Source organism: Vespa velutina, chromosome 9, assembly GCF_912470025.1.
Source record: "Vespa velutina chromosome 9, iVesVel2.1, whole genome shotgun sequence".
Classification (NCBI taxonomy): domain Eukaryota; kingdom Metazoa; phylum Arthropoda; class Insecta; order Hymenoptera; family Vespidae; genus Vespa; species Vespa velutina.
This window is the reverse complement of record NC_062196.1, coordinates 8,233,540-8,243,539: the sequence shown is the minus strand read 5'-3', so window position 1 is coordinate 8,243,539 and position 10,000 is coordinate 8,233,540. Positions and strand designations below refer to the sequence as shown.

The 10,000-nt window shown below is 36.5% G+C and overlaps 1 protein-coding gene across 1 annotated transcript in view; it reads right to left on the bottom strand.

The window, feature by feature from the left end:
- Positions 1 to 10,000, bottom strand: part of LOC124951701 — a 55,550-nt gene that overhangs the window by 45,397 nt on the left and 153 nt on the right. The window contains exon 1 of the mRNA XM_047500500.1: positions 9,538 to 10,000. This exon is cut by the window's right edge and continues 153 nt beyond it. The gene's annotated coding sequence lies outside the window, so the exon portion shown is untranslated. The remainder of the gene's footprint in view (positions 1 to 9,537) is intronic.

Here is a 10,000-nt window from a genome sequence, read left to right as displayed (position 1 = left end):
GTGTTTACATATATCTATGATACACATATATATATATATATATATATATATATATATGTATATATATAAATATATATACCTGGATATATGCATTTTGCAGTCAGTTTAATTCATCTTAATGGCGGAATGCGGATAAAGGCGTTGGAATATAAACAGAACACGTCTTATTCCGACGCTTCCTAAAGATCGTGGGTGTGCGGAGTCAATTGGCGGAATTGCTTAGGTTAAATGCAACGATGCGCCGCTGGCAAAGATAATCTAATCGACTTCTCCTTCCCTTTCTTTGCATAAAGTAAAGAATGGAAAGAGAGAAAAAGAACGAGAAAGAGAGAGTATATAAACGCGAACGAATGTGGATAAGAAGAAGAGCGATTGGTTCGTTGATACTTTCGAGAAATTCAATTAATTTCCTTCGAAATATTATTTCAAGGCGAACGAATGAGTCAACAAACACGATCGAATTAAACCAAAAGACTTATCTTATACCCATCGATCTTATTTTATTTCACGAATTAACCACGTACTCGATAACGACGATGATGACTCGTTCGATCGAAATACATTCGAAGATGAAGGCACACGAGAAATTTCCGAGGTTCAGGAAGCCGATGCACGCGACCCGCAGTTATTTCGGATCTCTTGCCTTCTTCCTCGCGATGGGTCATCAAGCGTGCGTACCAAAATGATTTCACCGAAAGGAACCTCGCGAGACATTTTAACAATTTCAAAAAATTCTTCGAACTTAAAACGACGAGAAGATTAAAAAAAAAAAAGAAAAAAAAAAGAAAAAAAAAGAAAAAAAAGAAAAAAAAAGAAAAAAAAAAGAAAATATATACTTTTTCTTCTCTTATTTATTCTCTCCTTTTTCTTTTCTTCTTTTTTTCCACATAAATCCACATATAAGGATTTTAAAAATGAGGCAATGTTCTTATATATATATATATATATATGTACGTAAGTACACTTTTCAACAACGCCTCAACGCGAACCAGGTTTTTTTTTCTTTTTCCTTGCGGTTTGCCGATAGCCAAGGCTCGATGTCACCAACGCCAATCGGATCGGATTCCAAAGGTCAACTAGTCGTTTATTCCGTATCTTTACTTCGCTCGGCTTACTTTAATTCCCCACAACTTGACGTTTAATTTGCATTCACGGAAGTATATACACATCGTGGGTTGTGTCTTATTCGTATATTACAACGAGAAGATTACAAATCGAATTGAGGAAGAAAAACAGAAATAATATAAAAATTCAATACTCTCGATTTTGATAAAAATTATTTTGCCACGATTAAAGTTTGCGTTCCGTTTAAAATCGATTTTTATTTCTCAATTTATCAGATATCAAAATCTTAACGATTTATCTATATCTCACGTGGTCTTAGATTCGAGATAATCGTTTATCCTCTAACGAGATCGTAGTCGATTTAGTTTATTCGTTGTAATTTTCTCCGTCCCCTTCCACCCTTCCTTCCTTCCTCACTCCTTCCCCCTCCCCGTGTCTCGCTCTCTCTTTCTCTTTCTCGTTGACGCGCGATACGAGCGCCGTTCGCATGAACGATAAGCCCATGCCACGCTTTGCTTTGCCTTGCTTTTCTTTGCTTTGCTTTTGCCCGGTGTATTTTTCGAACGTAAACAAGGAGAGATCGTTCCAGGAAATTCGCTTTAAATCGTTACGCGCAAATGCCACCCACGTAACTAACGGGCACCATTGCAAGTTTCGCGCGAGCGCCGTCGACTGCCAGTGAGTTAGGTCAGTGGCCAGAATTAGATAGCCGACTGGAAGTATTATACGATGATGATCTACGGATTCGTCCTATCTGAAATATATTAGGTAACTACGATTCGTCGTTCGAACTTTTCTTCTTCGATATATATATATATATATATATATATATATTTAATAAAAAATTATCGAATATATATATTCTCTCTCCCTCTACTCATAATATTTTTCGTAAAAATAATTATAAGAAATTCGTTACTCTATCAGCAATCTGTTTTCTTTCTTTATCTACAACACGAGATTACACAGGAGGTATATTAGAGTGAAAAAGAGTGTGTGTGTGTGAGAGAGAGAGAGAGAGAGAGAGAGAGAGAGAGAGAGAGAGAGAGAGAATGACGTAAGAAGAGAAAGAGACGAATAGACATACAGGATGGGCAAAATCGTCGTCACATTGAATTTCAAGCACTTTAATACAGTCCTATTTCCCTTCCCTTGATAGGCGCCGCAACCGCCATACTGTCCTACCACTACCACCCTTCGTCTGGGCTCCACTTTCGGCATTGTCCGTTGAATCGGTGGCCCGTGAAGTCGAACCGATCGAGTCAAACCCGATCCGATTTCATTGTTGGCATTTCCCAGGAAAAAAAGAATCACGCCCATTCGTTTCACGATCAGGTGTGGCCCTGAACGGAATAAACTTATATCTTCTCTTTTTATCGACTCTACGAAGAGCAAAGAAATGGATGTAGAGAGAGAGAGAGAGAGAGAGAGAGAGAGAAAAAGGCACACAAAAAAAAAATAACGGATGAGATTGTGAAACTCGATCGAGTTGTCTATTGTACTCTCAATGACGAACTACTACTTTTATATCGGGAATTGATAAGAATTATATTCATCTTTTATAACCATACTACATGGATTCGAGATTAAATTGACGATTAAACTAGATAACAGAATGAAAGAGTGAAGGTCAGGGGACGAGGGGATAGGGGGTGAATTGGATGGTGGTGGGGTTTGGTTGGGATTGGTAGAAGGAAACAAAACATTTAACGTTGGGAGCTAATTTTATCTAGCGGATATGGGAGAAAAAGAAGAAAGAAAAAAAGAAAAAAAGGAAAAGAAACGGAAGCAACAGTGGATCGGAGGATCGATCGATCGGTCTCGTCCGGTTAAAAATATTCTTTCTCGATGCGGATGAACGTTCGAACGTTTACGTATATACATACCAACACACATAAATACATGTATACATATCGCCTCTTCCGTTTTTTTTCCCCGACGATCATAATTTTTTCCTTCTTTTCTTTTTTTTTTTTTTTTCTGTCGAAACATTCGCAAGACCTTCGATCTATCTGTTAATCGACTTAACGTTACGTACGACTCTGCAAACAATCAACCTGGGACGAGTGTTGCTTTTATGTAACAATACCTCACGCTCTCGTTATCGATGACGAGTATCATTTAATCGATGCGCCATTTGACAAATTTCACATTGAACAAATTCTACATTGATCATTTCAAAGAAATATTGTAAATTATGATCTTTCATAGAAATGACTTGGGCAACGATTAAAAAACATTCGATATTGTAATCGAAGAAAGAGAGAGAGAGAGAGAGAGAGAGAAGTAAAAAAACAAAAAGATGGCTTCGATGTAGGGAAGGCCGATCGTCCATTAAACGACAAGTAGAATCGCCGTGGATGCGGGATGATGATGGGAGCGTAGAGCTATCGCATATAGTACGTATTCGCGTTAGTACACACACATACATACTAGTTTATATGTTACATAGAAATATATGAAGACATACACAGGGAAATTACGAAAGGCTGTGTGCGAATAGAAATCGATATGGCGCCTGCGCACGTGGGGAGGTTCGTTGGAAACGCGGGTGCACCCCGTTCTTCCTCGCTGTGTTCGATGCTTCCATTACTCCCCTTGGCATTTTACCTAGGCCTTCCCTCGACTCTTTTTTCATATGTGTGTCTCTGTGTGTTTCCGTGCGTATGTGTGCGCGTGCGTATGTGTGAAAGAGAAAGAGAGAGAAAGAGAAAATACCCTCGCCTGACTTACGACATTTTATTGCCGCCTACCATTCGCGAGAACGACGAATTCGAGGGTGCGCCCTGTTACACTACTAACCAGACCATCCAGGAAAACCATGCTGGTGTTCCTCGAAGAATGATTTTTCAAAGCTATAACGTTCTCTTCTATATCTAGAAACACATCCTGGAAACGTTCTAAAAACTTGAATCAGGTCGTCCCATATACCGGGTGACCCGAATTGCTCGCGCTTGCATTCGAACAAATGAAAGGAACAAGGAAAAAGGGAAAAAAATGGATAAAGAAAAAAAAAAAAAAAAAAAAAAAATAGAAAAAATAATACAAGGAAAAGGACAATAGGGATCCCTTGCCAATCCTACTTTTCATTTTCAATCTTTACCTACGTAATTTTCCTGTCCCGTTTTCTCTTTTAACCCGTCTCTTTTCCTTTCTCTTTTTCTTTTTTCCTTTCTCTCTTTTAATTCCACCTTTTTCATCAATGAACGGAAAACGAGAAGAAAAAGAGAAGGAAAAAGAAAAAGAAACAAATGAAAATATTAGTTAATTCATAGAATGATAATTATTATATAACGACACATTGTACTCTTTATTTCTATTCGTCGACAATTTCAATGGAATAGGATTAAACTTTCCGAGTAGATCTTAGAGTACTCCTTTGTCCATGAAAACTAGGACGCGTTTGGCTTTTCATCGAAATACAGTTCCAACAAGAAATTTGACCGACTACTTTGTTAATAAGAATGAGACCTCTTTTCTATCTCACTCCCTCTTTCTTTATCCCTTTTTTTTTGTCATCTTTCTATTTATAAAATATTTTAGAAATGAAGTGATATTCCTCGAAAGATCGAAGTGGTTTCAAATGTAATGAGAAAGTAAAGTCAGATCCTTAACTAAAGTGTGTAAGTACCTATTACTCGTTTATCCTTACAATTGGACGACGACAACGACTACGACTACGACTACGACGACGACGACGACGACGACGACGACGACGACGCAACTCAGACGCACTAACATCCCCTTGCACTCTCTCCGTGTTTTTACAATCGATCGTCGGCGCCATCGAAGGCCACGAAGGATTAAATTTTCATCCCGTGCACTAGTGCGTTTCGAGAGAGAAGGAGAAAGAGAGAGAGAGAGAGAGAGAGAGAGAGAGATCCATTGCGTCCCTCTAAAATTAGCCTAATCGACGACGGTTTATCCAATGTGTAATAACGGTTAGATCGAATAAAAACATTTACGTTTGTGTAAGTGCACGTGTCTAAGGAAAAGAGAAAGACGCGGAGAACCGAAACAAAAAAAAATATGTAGAAATATATGGAAGGTAATGGGTGGAAGAGAAAGCGCAACAAAAAGAAAACTAAGTAGATAAAATGGAAGAATTAAAAGTAGAAGAGACAAAAATGCAAGACGCGGATAGATGGAAGGAGATCGGTCGGTACGTTTGATGAACGTATCCAAAGGTTCTCCCTAGAGGGTACTAAAAGTACGAAGGGTTGCCCCTCGAAATGAGGGGAGAATCTGTCAGGAAGCTAGAGAATTCATCGAAATTGGACGCCGAGCTTTCGGCCCTTTTTCCCTCGCTTTCTCTCGACAAAGGAACTTTGTGATTTTTCTCCCTGGACTTATCTTCGGCCATTTCTAATCTACGTACTTATAAATTAAAGTACAGAAATTTGATCTCTTAATAAAATCGTGAAATATTTAATATTAAGTAATATAAAATAAATAAATGAATGAATTAATGAATTAATTAATTAACGAGTAATACGAGCTAATTGATCTACATTCAAATTGTTAACAAGGAAGACGTAAGAAATTTATCAATCTATATGCATGTATCCTGTATGTTGTGAACTACGACAAGGGCCCTGTTTATGACGTAACATTACTGAGGGAGAATAGGGACAAACCCCCGAGAATAAATTCGATGCAACGAACGCTTTGTTCTTTGGTTCCCCTATTTGCAAACGTGGCACAGTTGCCGCTAGGAACCGATCGTGCGCCATAATTTCGTTCGCGTGATGAGCACGCGACATGTGCCACTCGTTATATGCCAGACTGGTCTTATCTCTCGAATCTATTTACGACTAATACCCTCCTCTCTTCTCTTCAAAGAGTATCGAAGCAAAAAAAGAAAAGAAAAAAACAAAAAGAAAAGAAATCGGTCGATGCGAACGCGACAAAGATCATTTGATTGATGATTTATTTTCTCCTTTCAATTTAAATTTATCATTATACTATATAAACCTATTGCATATGCGTGTGTAATTAAGTTGGTCACGTTGTTCGTGCATTGAGCACGATAACAATGACCCACTGTGCACGATGCGATCATGAATAAATTCTATGAAAACACGCAGAAATGCAAAATCGTATAAGCATATTAAAGTATTACGTTGCGTTCTCTCTCTCTCTCTCTCTCTCTCTCTCTCTCTCTCTCTATTTCTATCTCTATTTCTCTTTCTCGTTCCATCGGAGGAGACACGTGGAGCACACGACTCTATTCTGAAATCCTACTTTGTATTAGAAACGTCCCTGGACTCGGACTCTAATTGGCCTAGAATGTTGGTCGCTTCCATTTACAGTGTATTTCACCCTTCTATCTTGTTCCATAAGACGACCAAATGGATCGTGAAATGTATCTATGTAGGTATGTACATATGTACGTACGTATGTACATACATAGTCTTTTGAAAAAGCTGTCAAACTGCTGCTCTTTTAGCACAACATTTTTTTCCTTTTCTTTTCTTTTCTTTTTTTTTTCTTTTTTTTTTTTTTTTTTTTGTTCCGTCTATCTCGTTACATTTAATTTTAAATCGAATTAACTGAAACATAGAGAAAGATATTCGACATTTATCCAACTATCTAGATTAAAAAGCTTTAATTTTATTTGCATCGAAGCGAAATGTCACGGAGATCGGTTTCTCCAACATTCATTGGTTGAATGGTATATACATACATACATACATACACACATACGTACATAAATACTTCTTAAAGCGAACGTAAACCGCGATACTCATTGCGACGTGTAATCCATTTTCATGAATGCAAAGTATCTACATTATTTATAAGAATGTGGTGAAACGTTTAATGTTACATTCGAGAGGGAGAACGATGACGTATGCTGCTTTTCTTAGGAACCGATAAATCGTGTGAACTCTTGCGAATAACGAGAACGAACATAAATATTCTAATGTGTCGGGTAGAGGGAGGGAGGGGAGGGGGTGTGGAGGAAAAGAAATAAAGTAAATTTAAAAAAAAAAAAAAAAAAAAAAAAAAAAAAAAAAAAGAGAGAAAAAAAAAAGAAGAAAAAAAATTAACAAGAAAAATTGAGAATCGGTGTTGCTTAAAAGGTAAGAAAAATTTTTTTTAACAATTTCAACAGTGTTCCTCGAGTGAAAACAGAACGAAACACCCTTATACATTTACCTTCTTCCTAATGTAGGTCAAACGGTAGACCACAGTCGACCTCATCGGGGCTTCTTTTTACCACGTATTAACGACTATGAAATCGAATACACTTGTCTTTTGGACCGATAAAAGGAAAAAAGGAAAAGGAAAAAGAGAAAAAAAAAAGAACATGAGAGAAATAAAATAGAAAAAAAAAGAAATATATAAAATTCAAATCGTACTACTTCAATCAAAAACAATAATTGTGTGCTTGTGTATATGTGCGAACAAATCGATAATAATGTTATATATAACATAAGTGCGCCAGTTTTTAAATACATGCTCACGAATTTTTATCATGGCCGTCTCGCCTTACGTGACATTTTGCGAGTCTCGAGAAGTCGATATCGCGTTACGCGAAAGTATAATTTCCCTTGCGTGCAACAACTATGGTCTTGTTGAAATTCGTCGAATCAAATTCGACGAACGGCTTAATAGTTCTTCCCAATGGCCCAGAATTTCAAGTATTCTAAAATGTCGTAAAAAGAGTCGTCGGGTTTAATGACCCGGACAAACGTGCGATGTGCACGAGCGTGTACGTGTTTTTTTTTTTTTTTTTTTTTTTTTGAATCTCTTCTCCAGTATATATTTTATAGGCTGACGTGTAAGTAGTCACAAATTAATCTTTTGATTTTTCACCTGATTTCTCGTACGATGTATGAGCAAAAAAAAAAAAAAAAAAAAAAAAAAAAAGAGAGAGAGAAAAAGAAGATAATAATTTTTCTACTGGCGAGCAGCGAATAAAATCCAAACTTGAAAACAAATCTGTAAGTAAAGTGTAAGTTTGAGTTAGAGATACCGGTTGTACCGATAGTATCGAATCAGAATGAAATCTCTTGTTACAATGACGGATAGAAAGAAAGAGAAAGAAAAAAGTAAAGTACTGTGAAGAAATTTCCTTTTTCGAGACTTATAAGTCTAAAAGGAGGTAAAATAAAAGAAATCGAAAGTAACTCGTTACTGCGAAGCCGGTAATATGGTTTTCTTGGGAAAAATTACGAATCTCTGTCAAAAGTCCCATCGAGACGAATGAAAAAAGCAGGACACGCGAGATCGAACGTCGAACCGGTCCGTGGTGCCTCTCGAAGAAAGTGAAAACTGACGGGGTAACTCGTAGTTACCAACGACTCTGTTATTGTGAAGAGTTTGCAACTTTTTCGATTCCTTTCCTTTTAAATATATACATATATATATATATATATATATATATATATATATGTATATAGTCATATATATATATATATATATATATATATATACACATATATATTAAGTAAATTTCTAATAAATATCAACTAAATATTACTTTTTATAAACCTTTCCTTTCAGATCTGATTAATAGAAGCGCAATAGATTAAATGTTATCGATAAGAAACTCATCATAATTCGATATAAAAATTAAAGTAGTGATCTAATCGGATTATTATTTTTAATCTAAATGACGAAGTATTTTCTATATAGCATTTGAAATCCCATAGAGATTTATACAATCTATCTATCTATCTATCTATCTATCTATCTATATACATACATATATATAGATATTTTTTACATGCGCAAACATCGTGTACAGATTTCACATTTATTTGCACAAAGTATAATATCCTCTCGAAGGATTTGATTTCAAATTTAATATATTTCTGCGACGAGACTCCATTCCAGAACGAGAAGTGATTCAGTTGGTATATAAAATCGAGTCGTGTCCTAGATAATCGTCCAGACACGAATTATATTCAATCGAGTCGCATCGTACTCTAAACACCTCCGCCCCTTTATTATGCTCGATATGCTTGTAACGCGAGAAAAGCAGAAATCTACGATGACGACATAAATATATTTTCTTTGTTTCTCTTTCTTTTTTGGGAACGATGCATCATTCCTCGCGTTATAAACGATCTTATCGACGTTATCATCGAAACGTTACCATTGATAAACTCTAATGAACATAAATATTTATATCAGTCAAAACGTACTATATACAAATGTCTCTTTATGTGATTCCTTATGAGTTAAGATCAATAATACGTTCGTTCATTACATTAATTATTTATAAAAACGAACGTACTAATTTCCCTTTAATTTTGCATTCTCTCTCGTTCTTGAAACTAAACGATGATTAAGATCACGAGGTATAGGTAAAAAAAAAGAAATAAAAGAAAAAAAAAAGAAAAGAAAAAAGAAAAAAAATTAAATAAATAAATAACCAAAAGAAAGCAATAAGAAGAGAGAACAAGGGGAAAGGTGAGAAAAGAAAAAGGAAGAAAAGAAAAAGAAGTCGGTCTCGTTACTAACCTGAAGAAATCGAAGCGTCGTCGGCCGGCGAACAGCTGATCGGTCGACTCGGTCGGTGGGTGTCGCTTCGAACGAAGGTACACCACCTTTTGCGAGGAGCTCCCTGCGATCACCTGGTATACACAGCTACCACGAGCGACTCCTCTTCTTTATCTTCTTTCTTTTCGTCACAAAGCAAGAAAATAATATATATCCTAGAGCACCAGACACCTCCTCCCGAGTTCTTAGGAATGGGAGAGAGCTTTTACTCTTTCTCTTTACGAGAAAGAGAATAAGCTATAATATTAATCGCAGTTAGGGACACTTTTACGAGCCTCTTTCGTACTCTCTCGTGAAAATTTCTCTCGAGGGATAACCTCGTCGATTTAAAAGAAGTACGTAATCCGGATTTGTTCGAACGTTGACAGACGAAGAATAATAATAAGAATGAGAAGAAGTTACGATGATATTTCGACGATCTTGC